Source organism: Schistocerca americana, chromosome 1 (assembly GCF_021461395.2).
Source record: "Schistocerca americana isolate TAMUIC-IGC-003095 chromosome 1, iqSchAmer2.1, whole genome shotgun sequence".
In the NCBI taxonomy this organism is placed as follows: Eukaryota; Metazoa; Arthropoda; class Insecta; order Orthoptera; family Acrididae; genus Schistocerca; species Schistocerca americana.
Window position 1 is genome coordinate 18,301,951 of NC_060119.1, and position 17,069 is coordinate 18,319,019.

The 17,069-nt window shown below is 42.7% G+C and overlaps 1 non-coding gene across 1 annotated transcript; it reads left to right on the forward strand.

The window, feature by feature from the left end:
• The first annotated feature begins 14,002 nt into the window (after nt 1-14,002).
• On the forward strand, nt 14,003-14,109 carry LOC124554827. The gene has a single exon (XR_006968465.1). It is a non-coding gene; the product is annotated as a U6 spliceosomal RNA (small nuclear RNA).
• The last annotated feature ends 2,960 nt before the right edge of the window (nt 14,110-17,069 follow it).

The following is a 17,069-nucleotide window of genomic DNA, read 5'->3' on the forward strand; positions in this document are numbered from 1 at the left end:
GAGCAAAGAGAGCATAAAAAGCAGATTTGCACTGGCAAGAAGGGCGTTCCTGGCCAAGAGAAGCCTACTAGTAACAAAGATAGGCCTAACTTGAGGAAAAAATTTCTAGAATGAACGTTTGGTGCCCAGCATTGTGCGATAGTGAAGCATGGACTGTGGGAACACCGGAACAGAAAAGAATCGAGACATTTCAGATGTGGTAGTACAGACGAATGTAGAAAATTTGGTGGACTGATAAGATAACGAATGAGGAGGTTCTATGCAGAATCAAAGATGACGGGAATACATGGAAAACATTGACAAGAAGAAGGGCCGGGATGGTAGGAATCAGTTAAGACATCAGGGAATAACTTTCATGGTACTAGCGGGAGCTGTAGAGGGTGAAAACTACAGAAGAAGATTCGAATACATTCAGCAAATATTTGAAAACATAGGTTGCAAATGTGACTCTAAGAAGAAAGGTTAGCACATGAGAGAAATTCATTATAGGCTGCATCAAGTCAGAGACTCAAAATAAATAAATAAAATAAAAATAAAAAACATAGAAACAAACTTAATGTTATACAAAGAATAACATCGTGAGGAACTCTGCTCGACTTCACCTGCGATTGTTAGAGCGAGAGTGATTGATAGACATAACGTGCGTTGCGAAAAAGTTTTATTTTTATGTTGCGAGATTTTTGTTAACAGACATAGTACACAGCATTGGAAGCAGTTTACAGAGACGAATAGAGTGGGAAGAAGAAATACACAGTGATATCGCTCAGATACAAATTATGGTACCACTAACTGCTCAAACCACAGATCATTTACAATAATCATGAGTGTTGACAAAATTATGCAATATTTGTGGTTTACTATCATGATATATGTAACTAACTGGACTTGGCGAGCTTGAAGCTAATTAAGGTTAGCTGGTCTTAAGACATGGCATGATCTACGTTAATACTAATCATCTAACGAATATCACTGACCTTGTTCTAATATTAACATTTTCAGAATAAACATTCATACTGCCAACGTCAATAATGACTGTGTTCCTACAAAAGCCACTTACGGTCATCTGCACCAGACCTACACTACGTAAGGTGACGTGCGACAACGCTAGCAACAAGAAAACGAACGTTTTACTATTCTATGTCATCAGATTACTTCTTATGTAAATCTGTAAGATGTAATGCTATCGTCGAGAGATATTTATATGTTGTGTTGAAATGTTGTTGTTGCTGTTGTGGGCCGGCCGCTGTCGCCGAGCGGTTCCAAACGCTTCAGTTCAAAAAAATGGTTCAAATGGCTCTGAGCACTATGGGACTCAACTGCTGAGGTCATTAGTCCCCTAGAACTTAGAAATAGTTAAACCTAACTAACCTAAGGACATCACAAACATCCATGCCCGAGGCAGGATTCGAACCTGCGACCGTAGCGAAAACGCTTCAGTTCGGAACCGCGTTGCTGCTACGGTTGCAGGTTATAATCCTGCCTCGGGCATGGATGTTTGTGATGTCCTTAGTCTGTTTAAGTAGTTCCACGTCTAGGAAACTGATGATCTCAGATGTTAAGTCCCATAGTGCCTAGCGCCATTTGTTGTTGTGTTCTTCAGTCCAGAGACTGGTTTGATGCAGCTCTCAATGCTACTCTATCCTGTGCAAGCTTCTTCATCTCCAAGTGACTACTGCAACCTACATCCTTCCGCATCTGTTTAATATGTTCATCTCTTGGTCTCCCCCAACGATTTTTACTTTCCACGCTACCCTCCAATACTAAACTCTCTTGTCCTAGGGGAAATTGCCCCTAAAGGCGGAAGAATCAGCAATGATCAACGACATGAGGATGCAGAGGCCAATGGAAACCACTGCATTAAAGACACGTAACGTGTATCCACAGGACATGTGGCCCGTAATTGAATAAGTGTCATGATGATCTCTCCATTGGCAAAAGATTCCGGAATAGCCCCCATTCGGATCTCCGGGAGGGGACAGCCAAGGGGGAGGTTACCATGAGAAAAAGATAGAATAATCAACGAAAGGATAACGTTCTACGAGTCGGAGCGTGGAGCCGGCCGCGGTGGTCTCGCGGTTAAGGCGCTCAGTCCGGAACCGCGCGACTGCTACGGTCGCAGGTTCGAATTGTGCATCGGGCATGGATGTGTGTGATGTCCTTAGGTTAGTTAGGTTTAACTAGTTCTAAGTTCTAGGGGACTGATGACCACAGATGTGAAGTCCCATAGTGCTCAGAGCCATTTTTTTCGGGGCGTGGAATGTCAGAAGCTTGAACGTGGTAGGGAAACTAGAAAATCTGAAAAGGGAAATGCAAAGGCTCAATCTAGATATAGTAGGGGTCAGTGAAGTGAAGTGGAAGGAAGACAAGGATTTCTGGTCAGATGAGTATAGGGTAATATCAGCAGCAGCAGAAAATGGTATAGCCGTTATGAATAGGAAGGTAGGGCAGAGGGTGTGTTACTGCGAACAGTTCAGTGACCGGGTTGTTCTAATCAGAATCGACAGCAGACCAACACCGACAACGATAGTTCAGGTATACATGCCGACGTCGCAACCTGAAGATGAACAGATAGAGAAAGTGTATGAGGATATTGAAAGGGTAATGCAGTATGTAAAGGGGGACGAAAATCTAATAGTCATGGGCGACTGGAATGCAGTTGTAGGGGAAGGAGTAGATGAAAAGATTACAGGATAATATGGGCTTGGGACAAGGAATGAAAGAGGAGAAAGACTAATTGAGATCTGTAACAAGTTTCAGCTAGTAATAGCGAATACCCTGTTCAAGAATCACAAGAGGAGGAAGTATACTTATAAAAGGCCGGGAGATACGGGAAGATTTCAGTTAGATTACATCATGGTCAGACAGAGATTCCGAAATCAGATACTGGATTGTAAGGCGTACCCAGGAGCAGATATAGACTCAGATCACAATATTGTAGTGATGAAGAGTACGCTGAAGTTCAAGACATTAGTCAGGAAGAATCAATACGCAAAGAAGTGGGATACGGAAGTACTAAGGAATGACGAGATACGTTTGAAGCTCTCTAACGCTATAGATACAGCAATAAGGAATAGCGTAGTAGGCAGTACAGTTGAAGAGGAATGGACATCTCTAAAAAGGGCCATCTGAGAAGTTGGGAAGGAAAACATAGGTACAAAGAAGGTAGCTGCGAAGAAACCATGGGTAACAGAAGAAATACTTCAGTTGATTGATGAAAGGAGGAAGTACAAACATGTCCCGGGAAAATCAGGAATACAGAAATACAAGTCGCTGAAGAATGAAATAAATAGGAAGTGCAGGGAAGCTAAGACGAAATGGCTGCAGGAAAAATGTGAAGACATCGAAAAAGATATGATTGTCGGAAGGACAGACTCAGCATACAGAAAAGTCAAAATAACCTTTGGTGACATTAAAAGCAACGGTGGTAACATTAAGAGTGCAACGGGAATTCCACTGTTAAATGCAGAGGAGAGAGCAGATAGGTGGAAAGAATGCACTGAAAGCCTCTATGAGGGTGAAGATTTGTCTGATGTGATAAGAACCAGTAGTCGATTTAGAAGAGATAGGGGATCCAGTATTAGAATCGGAATTTAAAAGAGCTTTGGAGGACTTACGGTCAAATAAGGCAGAAGGGATAGATAAAATTCCATCAGAATTTCTAAAATCATTGGGGGAAGTGGCAACAAAACCACTATTCACGTTGGTGTGTAGAATATATGAGTCTGGCGACATACCATTTGATTTCCGGAAAAGCATCATCCACACAATTTCGAAGACGGCAAGAGCTGACAAGTGCGAGAATTATCGCACAATCAGCTTAGCAGCTCATGCATCGAAGCTGCTTACAAGAAGAATATACAGAAGAATGGAAAAGAAAATTGAGAATGCGCTAGGTGACGATCAGTTTGGCTTTAGGAAAAGTAAAGGGACGAGAGAGGCAATTTTGACGTTACGGCTAATAATGGAAGCAAGGCTAAAGAAAAATCAGAAACTTTCATAGGATTTGTCGACCTGGTAAAAGCGTTCGACAATATAAAATGGTGCAAGCTGTTCGAGATTCTGAAAAAAGTAGGGGTAAGCTATAGGGAGAGACGGGTCATATACAATATGTACAACAACCAAGAGCGAATAATAAGAGTGGACGATCAAGAACGAAGTGCTCGTATTAAGAAGGGTGTAGGACAAGGCTGTAGCCTTTCACCCCTACTCTTCAATCTGTACATCGAGGAAGCAATGATGGAAATAAAAGAAAGGTTCAGGAGTTGAATTAAAATACAAGATGAAAGGATATCAATGATACGATTCGCTGATGACATTGCTATCCTGAGTGAAAGTGAAGAAGTATTAAACGATCTGCTGAACGGAATGAACAGTCTAATGAGTACACAGAAAGGATATCAATGATACGATTCGCTGATGACATTGCTATCCTGAGTGAAAGTGAAGAAGTATTAAACGATCTGCTGAACGGAATGAACAGTCTAATGAGTACACAGTACGGTTTGAGAGTAAAGCGGACAAAGACGAAGGTAATGAGAAGTAGTAGAAATGAGAACAGCGAGAAACTTAACATTAGGATTGATGGTCACGAAGTCAATGAAGTTAAGGAATTCTGCTACCTAGGCAGTAAAATAACCAATGACGGACGGAGCAAGGAGGACATCAAAAGCAGACTCGCTATGGCAAAAAAGGCATTTCTGGCCAAGAGAAGTCTACTAATATCAAATACCGGCCTTAATTTGAGGAAGAAATTTCTGAGGATGTACGTCTGGAGTACAGCATTGTATGGTAGTGAAACATGGACTGTGGGAAAACCGGAACAGAAGAGAATCGAAGCATTTGAGATGTGTTGCTATAGACGAATGTTGAAAATTAGGTGGACTGATAAGGTAAGGAATGAGGAGGTTCTACGCAGAATCGGAGAGGAAAGTAATATGTGGAAAACATTGATAAGGAGAAGGGACAGGATGATAGAACATCTGCTAAGACACGAGGGAATGACTTCCTTGGTACTAGAGGGAGCTGTAGAGGGCAAAAACGGTAGAGGAAGACAGAGATTGGAATACGTCAATCAAATAATTGAGGACGTAGGTTGCAGGTGCTACTCTGAGATGAAGAGGTTAGCACAGGAAAGGAATTCGTGGCGGGCCGCATCAAACCAGTCAGTAGACTGATGACCAAAAAAAAAAAAAAAATTAACAAATTTCTAGTCTAGCTTTCCTTGTCATTACCAATCTTCGTTTTATATCCTCTCTACTTCGACCATCATCCGCTACCCTCAGCATCACCTCATTTAATTTGACTGCATTCCACTGTTCTCGTTTTGCTTTTGTTGATGTTCATCTTATATCATTCCGTTCAACTGCTCTTCCAGGTCCTTTGCTGTCTCCGACAGAATTACAATGTCATCAAACTTTTATTTCTTCTCCATGGATCTTTATTCCTAGTCTAAATTTTTCTTTTGTTTCCTTTACTGCTTGCTCAATATGCAGGTTGAATAACATCGGGCATAGGCTACAACCCTGTCTCACTCCCTTCCCAACCACTGCTTCCCTTTCGTGCCCCTCGACTCTTCTAGTTGCCATCTGGTTTCTGCACAAATTGTAAATAATCTTTCGCTCCCTGTAACTTACCCCTGCCACCTTCAGAATTTGAAAGAGAGTTTTCCAGTCAACATTGTCAAAAGCTTTCTCTAAGTCTACAAATGCTAGCAACGTAAATTTGAATTTCCATAATCTATCTTCTAATATAAGTCGTAGGGGCAGTATTGCCTCTCAAGTTCCAACATTTCTACGGAATCGAAACTGATCTTCCCCGAGGTCGGCTTCTATCAGTTTTCCCATTCGTCTGTAAAGAATTCGTGTTAGAATTTCGCAGCTGTGACTTATTTAACTGATAGTTCGGTAATTTTCACATCTGTCAACACCTGCTGTCTTTGCGATTTGAATTATTATATTCTTCTTCAAGTGAGAAGGTATTTCGCCTTTCTCATACAGCTTGCTCACCAGAAGGTAGAGTTTTGCCAGGGCTGGCTCTCTCAAGGCTATCAGTAGTTCTAATGGAAGGTTGTCTACTCCCAGGGCCTTGTTTCGACTTAGGTCTTTTAGTGTTCTGTCAAACTCTTCACGCAGTATCATATCTCCCATTTCATCTTCATCTGCATCCTCTTCCATTTCAATAATATTGCCCTCAAAGTACATCTTCCTTGTATAGACCCTCTTTATACTCCTTCCTCCTTTCTGCTTTCCCTTCCTTGCTTAGAACTAGTTTTCGATCTAAGCTCTTGATATTCATCCAAGTGGTTCTCTTTTCTCCAAATGTCTCTTTAATTTTCCTGTAGGCAGTATCTATGTTATCCCTAGTGATATAAGCCTCTACATCCTTACAGTTTTCATCTAGCCATCCCTGCTTAGCCATTTTGCACTTTCTGTCGATCTCATTTTTGAGAAGTTTGTATTCCCTTTTGCATGCCTCATTTACTGCATCTTTATATATTCTTCTTTCATCAATTAAATTCAGTATCTCTTATGTTACACAAGGATTTCTACTAGTCATCGTCCTTTTAGTTACTTGATCCTTTGTTTCCTTCACTATTTCAGCTCTTCATGCTCTCCATTTTTCTTCTACTGTATTTCTTCCTCTGTTCTTGTCAGTCGTTCCCTAACGCTCTCTTAGAAACTCTGTACAACCTCTGGTTCTTTCAGTTTATCCATGTCCCATTTCCTTAAATTCCCACATTTTTGCAGTTTCTTCAGTTTTAGTCTGTAGTTCATATCCAATAGATTATGGTCAGAATCCACATCTGGCCCTGGAAATGTAATACAGTTTAAAACCTAAATCTCTGTCTTACCATTATATAATGTGACACCTCTGTCTCCCGGTCTCTTCCACGTATACAACCTCCTTTCATGATTCTTAAACCAAGTGTCAGCTATGATTATGTTATTCTATGTTCAAAATTGTACCAGGCGGATTCCTCTTTCATTCCTTGCCCCCAATCCATATTCACCTAATACTTTCTCTTCCTTTTCCTACTATCGAATTCCAGTCCCCCATGACTATTAAATTTTCGTCTACGTTCACTATCTGAATAATTTATTTTATCTCACCATTAATTTCTTCAATCTCTTCGTGATCTGCAGAGCTAGTTGGCATATAAACTTTTACTACTGTGTTAGGCGTGGGATTCGTGTCTATCTTGGCTACAATAATGCTTTCACTATACTGTTCGTAGTGCTCCAATTTTTTATTCATTATTAAACCTGCTCCTGCATTATCCTTATTTGATTTTGTGTTTATAACCCTGTATTCACATGAGCATAACTCTTGTTCGCCCTGCCAGCGAACTTCACTGATTCCAAGTAAATCCAACTTTAATCTATCCATTGCCCTTTTTGAATTTTCTAACCTACCTACTCGATTAAGGGATCTGATATTCCACACTCTGACCCGCAGAACGCCAATTTTGTTAAATTTTTTAGTAGGATATGTTTACGTGAACCATGGACCTTGCCGTTGGTGGGGAGCCTTGCGTGCCTCAGCAATACAGATAGCCGTACCGTAGGTGCAACCACAACGGAGGGGTGTGGTTCCTGAAGAGGGGCAGCAGCCTTTTCAGTAGTTGCAAGGGCAACAGTCTGGATGATTGACTGATCTGGCCTTGCAACAGTAACCAAACGGCCTTGCTGTGCTGGTACTGCGAACGGCTGAAAGCAAGGGGAAACCACAGCCGTAATTTTTCCCGAGGGCATGCAGCTTTACTGTATGGTTAAATGATGATGGCGTCCTCTTGGGTAAAATATTCCGGAGGTAAAATAGTCCTCCATTCGGATCTCCAGGCATGGACTACTCAAGAGGACGTCGTTATCAGGAGAAAGAAAACTGGCGTTCTATGAATCTGAGCGTGGAATGTCAGATCCCTTAATCGGGCAGGTAGGTTAGAAAATTTAAAAAGGGAAATGGATAGGTTAAAGTTAGATATAGTGGGAATTAGTGAAGTTCGGTGGCAGGAGGAACAAGACTTTTGGTCAGGCGAATACAGGATTATAAATACAAAATCAAATAGGGGTATTGCAGGAGTAGGTTTAATAATGAATAAAAAAATAGGAGTGCGGGTAAGCTACTACAAACAGCATAGTGAACGCATTATTGTGACCAAGATAGATACGAAGCCCACGCCTACTACAGTAGTACAAGTTTATATGCCAACTAGCTCTGCAGATGACGAAGAAATTGAAGAAATGTATGATGAAATCAAAGAAATTTTTCAGATAGTGAAGGGACACGAAAAATTAATAGTCATGGGTGACTGAAATTCGGTAGTAGGAAAAGAGAGAAAAGGAAACATAGTAGGTGAATATGGATTGGCGCTAAGAAATGAAAGAGGAAGCCGCCTGGAAGAATTTTGCACAGAGCACAACTTAATCATAGCAAACACTTGGTTCAAGAATCATAAAAGAAGGCTGTATACATGGAAGAAGCCTGGAGATACTGACAGATTTCAGATAGATTATATAATGGTAAGAGATTTAGGAACCAGGTTTTAAATTGTAAGACATTTCCAGGGGCAGATGTGGACTCTGACCACAATCTATTGGTTATGAACGGTAGATTAAAACTGAAGCAACTGTAAAAAGACGGGAATTCAAGGAGATGGGACCTGGATAAACTGACTAAACCAGAGGTTGTAGACCTCAGAAGGTAGGTCCCATAGTGCTGTGAGAGCCAGAGGTTGTACTGAGTTTCAGGGAGAGCATAAGGGAACAATTGACAGAAATGGGGGCAAGAAATACAGTAGAAGAATAATGGGTAGCTTTGAGGGATGAAGTAGTGAAGGCAGCAGAGGATCACGTAGGTAAAAAGACTAGGGCTAGTAGAACTCCTTCGGTAACAGAAGAAACATTGAATTTAATTTATGAAAGGAGAAAATATAAAAATGCAGTAAATGAAGCAGGCAAAAAGGAATACAAACGTCCTAAAAATGAGATCGATGGGAAGCACAAAATGGCTAATCAGGGATGGCTAGAGGACAAATGTAAGGATGTAGAGGCTTATCTCACTAGGGGTAAGATAGATACTCCCTACAGGAAAATAAAAGAGACCTTTGGAGAAAAGAGAACCACTTGTATGAATATCAAGAGCTCAAATGGAAACCCAGTTCGAAGCAAAGAAGGGAAAGCAGAAAGGGGAAGGAGTATGTAGAGAGTCTATACAAGGGAGATGTACTTGAGGACAATATTATGGAAATGGAAGAGAATGTAGATGAAGATGAAATGGGAGATATGATACTGCGTGAAGAGTTTGACAGAGCGTTGAAAGACCTGAGTCAAAACAAGGCTCCGGGAGTAGACAAGATTCCAATAGAGCTACTGACAGCCTTGGGAGAGCCAGTCCTGACAAAACTCTACCATCTGGTGAGCAAGATTTATGAGACAGGCGAAATACCCTCAGACTTCAGGAAGAATATAATAATTCCAATCCCAAAGAAAGCAAGTGTTGACAAATGTGAAAATTACCGAACAATCAGTTTAATAAGCCACAGCTGCAATATACTAACGGGAATTCTTTACAGACGAATATAAAAACTAGTAGAAGCCGACGTCGGGGAAGATCAGTTTCGATTCCGTAGAAATGTTGGAACATGCGAGGCACTACTGACCCTACGACTTATCTTAGAAGCTAGATTAAGGAAAGGCAAACCTACGTTTCTAGCATTTGTAGACTTAGAGAAAGCTTTTGACAATGTTGACTGGAACACTCTCTCTCAAATTCTGAAGGTGGCAGGGGTAAAATACAGGGAGCGAAAGGCTATTTACAACTTGTACAGAAACCAGATGGCAGTTATAAGAGTCGAGGGGCATGAAAGGGAAGCAGCGGTTGGGTAGGGAGTGAGACAGGGTTGTAGCGTTTCCCCGATGTTATTCAACCTGTATATTGAGGAAGCAGTGAAGTAAACAAAAGAAAAATTCGGAGTAGGTATTAAAATCCATGGAGAAGAAATAAAAGCTTTGAGGTTTGCCGATGACATTGTAATTCTGTCTGAGACAGCAAAGGAGTTGGAAGAGTAGTTGAACGGAATAGATAGCGTCTTGAAAGGAGGATATAAGATGAACATCAACAAATAGAAAACAATGATAATGGGATGTAGTCGAATTAAGTCGGGTGATGCTGAGGGAATTAGATTAGGAAATGAGACAATTAAAGTAGTAAAGGAGTTTTGCTATTTGGGGAGGAAAATAACTGATGGTGGTCGAAGTTGAGAGGATATAAAATGTAGACTGGCAATGGCAAGGAAAGCGTTTCCGAGGAAGAGAAATTTGTTAACATCGAGTATAGATTTAAGTGTCAGGAAGTCATTTCTGAAAGTGTTTGTATGGAGTGTAGCCATGTATGGAAGTGAAACACGGACGTTAGACAGTTTGGACAAGATGAGAATAGAAGCTTTCGAAATGTGGTGCTACAGAAGAATGCTGAAGATTAGATGGGTGGATCACATAACTAATGGGGAGGTATTGAAGAGGATTGGGAAGAAGAGAAATTTGTGGCACAACTTGACTAGAATAAGGGATCGGTTGTTAGGACATGTTCTGAGGCATCAATCGATCACCAGTTTAGTATTGGAGGGCAGCGTGGAGGGTAAAAATCGTAGAGGGAGACCAAGAGATGAAAACACCAAGCAGATTCAGAAGGATGTAGGTTGCAGTAGGTACTGGGAGACGAAGAAGCTTGCACAGGATAGAGTAGCATGGAGAGCTGCATCAAAGCAGTCTCAGGACTGAAGACCACCACAACACAACAAATTTACGTATAGAATCTGGCCTCCAGGACAGTGCAGAATCACGTCAGGAATGGGCGTGCAACAGCGGCACGCTCCGGCTATGAGGCAGGTCAAGGGGGCGAGCAGCGAGCGGGCACCCCAGCTGGTGGCGACAGCGGCCGAGGCGAGGCCCCAGCTTCAGCGGGCAGATTGGAGGACTGGTGGGCTTACAGAGGGTTAGCTGGGAAGAGCGGCAAAAGCCGGCATTGGCACGGCTTCCCTGTCAAAGCACGGTTGTTCCGCAACGTGCGGCCACAGGGCTGTCGACGTCTACGAGGGAACCTCAGGGCACTCATCCCTGGGCATGTTGTTGCGTAGCACAGGAAACGAGCATTTTAACCTACAGCAAATGTCACTTAAAGAGCCTGGATTCCATTTATGTACACTGACCCTTCTTCCTTATGGAAGATCAGACGTTAGCTAGCATGTTACAAAATGTAGTACTACGCTAAATGGTCACTACCCATTACAAAATTTCTGTTCTCCTAGTGAGAATTCACTAAATGCTATCTACCAACACACCGTATCACTCAGCACATGCCATTCAATTTAAACTCTTCGATAGCGAGGACCTACCTGTTCACACTACTCCACGATTAGTCACTGTACCAGTGAGCAACTCACTATCATATACAGTCGACAATATGAACAACCGACGCTGTCGACAGAACACTGACCATTAGGAACAACGATAGACTGTTTGCTCGTGGCCACGTAGTCATTTTGGCATGAAGTTGGTACTATGGGAAAACAAAGGCACGAACCAGTTGTCGTTGGACAAGTGACACCTCACCGTGCCTGCGTGGACTTGGAGATGATCGACTTGCCGATGCTGGAGCTGCCAGGTGAGTGACGCCCACACTGTGAGCCCCCACCAGGTGGAGGTCCTATCCCTGTACATTATGCGCCGATGAAACACCCCACGACACCTGTCAGACAAAGTGGTCGCTCCACACTTCGCGTATTTTCTTGTATCTCTGACTGTTTTGCGGCTTGGCGTGTGGCTGGGGTCTTTCTCCGGTCGGCGTTCAACGAGGCAACATGTTTTGAAGGCAGGCCCTCGCCCCCGTCCGCTGTGCCTAGGCCTCGCCGTCCTCGCCGTTTTGCCGCGCGCCGCGTGTACGTTTCTGATTAGTCAAAAAAGTGGTTCCAATGGCTCTGAGCACAATGCGACTTAACTTCTGAGATCATCAGTCGCCAAGAACTTAGAACTAATTAAACCTAACTAACCTAAGGACATCACACACATCCATGCCCGAGGCAGGATTCGAACCTGCGACCGTAGCGGTCGCGCGGTTCCGGACTGTAGCGCCTAGAACCGCTCAACCACTCCGGCCGGCGCTGATTAGTCGACGCGTTTGCGTGCGAAATGGTGGCCGGTTTGACATCTCATGCTGGACATCTTCTCATCGCGTAACTGGAAGCATGAAGTTACGTGTGATTCATATTGTGCTGTTAACCTGTGAAGATTTGTGAAACTTATGGTGCCTACCGGAGATCGGTTAAGCATGGTTTTGAATAAGAGTGTTATACGGAACTTACTAAGTCTAAGGCTTGGAAGTGTTGTCTAATTAGTTCGGCAAATGGAAAAGGGAATTGTTCTACAGCTTGTTTTAAAGGTTCCTTGCAGTGTTAATTTGATGTAGTATGTTAGTTAGTGTGCTCTTCGCCCAGTTTTGGTTTTAGACTTCCTTTTAATATGAGGGGCAGAGATTTTGTTAAGTCAGTGTAATTTTAATTGTTCTTTTATTCGGTGAATGTCTCAGTTTGCTTTTCAGTTATGTGACAGATAGTCATGCAGTCAATAAGCCTTCCATAGTCTTGAAAAAGCTGAATCACGAGTTGAAATTGTCTGCCGCGTGAATTATTTGCTGTTGCAGAAATGATCTGGTATGTGGGGCAGATGGGGATTGTCGCGTTGGCGGGCAGGCTGAGATCGTGTGTGTGTGTCTGTGTTTGTGTGTGTGTGTGTGTGTGTGTGTGTGTGTGTGTGTTTTCTGCCGTGGCATGCAGCCTGATCTTCGAAATTGGCTGGCGGTTGCTTTCTACTCGTTTGTCCCGGGTACCACCGTGTATAAGCCGCGCTCCCATCCTTTAGTTAAATATGCGGCTTGTCCGCCGGGACGGAAGAGATCTTTTCACAAGTGTCTCGAGGCAAATGTTGTGTAAATTTTGGTTACGTAAGCAATGAACTTGATAGGGTGCTTATGGTGGCGACTGTCCGTGATCCTTTTGCAACCAGATCTAGTTATTATCTTTAAAATACGGTTTGTTATATTAATTCATGATCTAATCACATAGTTTTTCTCAGTTTGGTAAAGGACAAGCGTCCGAAATTTGGATACTTGATCTTTGGTAATTCCATTTGTATCTTTAAAAAAAACTACGGTGGGGTGGGGGGGGGGGGGGGCGGGGACAGACGGTTAAAGCCAGTTGTATATTTTCTTAAGAGGACAAAGGTCGGAATTAAATTTTTATATTGTTATTCTGATTCTGTAATTCTGTAATAACGAAATTTGTTCCTTAGTTGCAATTAAAATTATTTACCAACCACAAGTTTGTCCACCAGCAAAGATCCCTAGCTTCCTATCTCCTTTGAGTAGCTGCGGTTAAACTGCAATTGTGATTTCTGTAGCACGTACTTGAGCGGTAACACAGCTCAGAATCGTGTTATGAGGAAGAAAGATCTATACATAAAAATAGAATGATATACACCCTAAAAATATATTCATTGACAAGTCCAATAACAGGTACATATAAAAATTGTGTGTGTGTGTTTGTGTATGTGTGTTCTGTGTTTTGTATCTGTTTTAAATGTTACCCTCCATGCTCTTACGTATAGTTCTATAAAACCCTGCAACATTTTCATGTGTATCTGCTGTCGGACTTGCCAATGAATATATTTTTAGGATACCTCTGTTTTATTCTAACAAGGGAACCTCCCCATCGCACCCCCCTCACATTTAGTTATAAGTTGGCACAGTGGATGGGCCTTGAAAAACTGAAAACAGATCAATCGAGAAAACAGGAAGAAGTTATGTGAAACTATGAAAAAATAAACAAAATATACAAAGTGAGTAGTCCATGCCGCAGACAGGCAACATCAAGGAGAGTTGGAGCTGAGGAGCGCTGTGGTCCAGTGGTTAGCGTGAGCAGCAGCGGAACCTGAGGTCCTTGGTTCAAGCCGTACTCGCTTCGGCGGTACATATACTAAAATTGGAACGATACAGAGAAGATTAGCATGGCCCCTGCGCAAGGATGACACGCAAAATAAATAAAAAAAAATTAAAAAAAAAGTCTTCCCTCGAGTGAAAATTTTAATTTTTTATTTTTAGACAATTATTATCTGTCCGTACGTCCGATGCAAGGTAACTTCGCCGTAGTATGGGGACGCTACACCTAAACAAACATCGAAAAACACGACGTCAGTCGACTACAGCGCACTGGAGAGAGAGTATTCCTGCTAACGAGGCTCCCTGGCTGGCAGTTGACTGTTCGCTACTTTGAACGAGAGTGCATTAAATACGTGAGATGTATTCCGTGGGCAATATGGATCCAGCAAATATAGCTCGCGACTTCAATAACAAGGTCAATGAATATTTTCCTGTGGAGGAATCGGTTGACCTATGACCTTGCGATCAAATATTTTCGGTTCCCATTGGAGAGGCACGCCCTTTCGTCTACTAATCGCACGGTTTTGCGTTGCGCTCGTAAAACACATACACTAAACTTATTACAGTGAACAGAGACATTAATGAACGAACGGACAGATCATAACTTTGCAAAAATAAAGAAAGTAAACTTTTCACTCGAGGCAAGACTTGAACCAAGGACCTCTCGTTCCGCAGCTGCTCACGCTAACCACGGGACCACGGCACTCCGCAGCTTGCACTCTCCTTGATGTTGCCTATCTTGCACATGGACTACTCAGTTTGTATATTTTGCTTATTTTTTCATAGTTCCACACAACTTCTTCCTGTTTTCTCAATTGATCTGTGTTCAGTTTTTCAAGGCCTATCCGCTGTGCCAACTTATAACTAAATCTGAGGGGGGTGCGATGGGGAGGTTCCCCTGTAAGGAAGAATTGTATCGAGACAAGAACTAAAATGCGCCGTGTGTTACATGTACTCCTGTGTACTCTTTGACTTATCTGAACTGCACAACACAATTAAAGGATCACTTATTAGGAAACCCGTAACTGTCTCCCATTACGACACACTAGTTTGTAATTCTGTTCAAAGGTGCCTCCAATCTTGCTCTGTAGCGGTGCAAAAGTGTGGTTTCCGGCGCCGTAACCTTTGGTCTCGATGACACTTCAAACGTCGAGCTGTCGGCACACACGGAAAGAAAGCCAGAGCTCACAAGTTCGTGTAACGTGTAAGGCCGCCTAATGACGTCACACTGACACTATATTCTGCCCAACGTCATCGTGGACCTATCACACAGTGACAAGGTCCTCACATCCTCTGTTACCCACATCTCACTGCTTTTGACGCCTCTGCGATGGAGGTCAGAAACTCGAGACAAAGATTTGAAATCACGCAGGTTTCTTATCGAAAAGATTTCAGATACACAACCACTCACAATCGACATGAAAAGACCTCACAGGGTGACATAAATGACGTCAATGGAACCACCCCTTTCCTTAGGGCGTAGACACCCACACATTTGGCAGTCGAATTCTGTTCTTATGTTTGATACTGCTGACCACCCTTCTCTAACGACGTTTCGGAGCACACACCCATTGAATGCGATCGTGCCCTTCTGGAGCGCAGACCGCCACTTTTACTCTCGTGTACAGGTTGGAACCACTAGAGACATTTCGCAATCACTCGACGAAATATGAACGTGATCCGTGGCAGCAGAGTGTATTTGTGACACGTGTTTCGCGCCCTCCTGTGGCGTTGTCACGGGGGAGGGGGGGGGGGGGGGGATTGCGACGTGCGTGAATATCACACACCAGTCTGGCAACTCTCTCGGTTTAGAGAAGAGGGGTGCATTGAGAAGTCAGTGGAACTTTTACGTGATGCGAGTTTATGACAGGATATTTCAAAAGGACGTAAGCCAACTGGCGACCTGAGATACTTGTAAAATGTTTGTTCATGTTTTCAAAGCGGGAAGAGAACAGTGGACTTTTAGATTGGTCGCGCTTCTTGGCGTTGAGAACATCTCTGCAGGCAGAGGTCTTCACTGGAGAAATGTGTTGGCTCAATTTGCGAGTCTGCTAACGCGCGATCCTAGCATCGTATTTCAGAGATCCAGAGATGGAGGCAACACTCTCCTCGTCTTCCGCTGATAATTTGTGGTGAGCAATAATAGCAGGAGTGGCACGTTAGAAAATTCCTGATCAGAATTCCATCTCAGCATTGCAATCATCTGTTCTACATCTATCAGTGCACTGACAGAGGCAAGCGTTTTTTCAGTGTAGCAATCGGTCGAGCAGCCGCTGTGATCGACCAGAAGGAAAACTGTGAAGTAGCTCAGAACGTCAGCTGTGTTTACAGGTAGCCATTCCAAGCTTTGGAAGTCACTTTACCAACCGAAAGATTCATTTTGTTTGAAATTCATGGTATGTCTTTGTATTGTTTAATTTTGTTTATTGTCAAGTGGTGAGATGCGTTTCCGTATTTGTGCTTATTTGAAAAAATTAATATGTTCATTCGAATCGTGTTGTTCTAAACATCTCGAATATTTTCATTTTTGATATTAGGATAAAAAATGGTTCAAATGGCTCTGAGCACTATGGGACTTAACATCTATGGTCATCAGTCCCCTAGAACCTAGAACTACTTACACCCAACTAACTTAAGGACAGCACACAACACCCAGTCATCACGAGGCAGAGAAAATCCCTGACCCCGCCGGGAATCGAACCCGGGAACCCGGGCTTGGGATATTAGGATATTCCCCCTTTATGATCCACAGCTAGCGCTTTAACATTTTTCTGCATGTATTAATCTACTTGTATACATTAAGATAGCTTGAGTCTCATAACAAATTTGTCTGTCATGTTTTTATGTCGAACAGATGGGGGTCTTTCTGCCATTGACGGACAAGGGACGGCACGTACTACACGCGCTCCCCTCTTGAGAAAACTAAACCATTGCAGATCTAACAGTTCAGCAAGTAACGGACACAGACTTGTAGATCGTATACCCACAGTGTACTGCTTATGATAATTAAAACTCAAGGAATGGAGTAATTGCTTGGCGATGTCTCGGGTGGTATGTGACAACTGGACTTACCTGCAAAT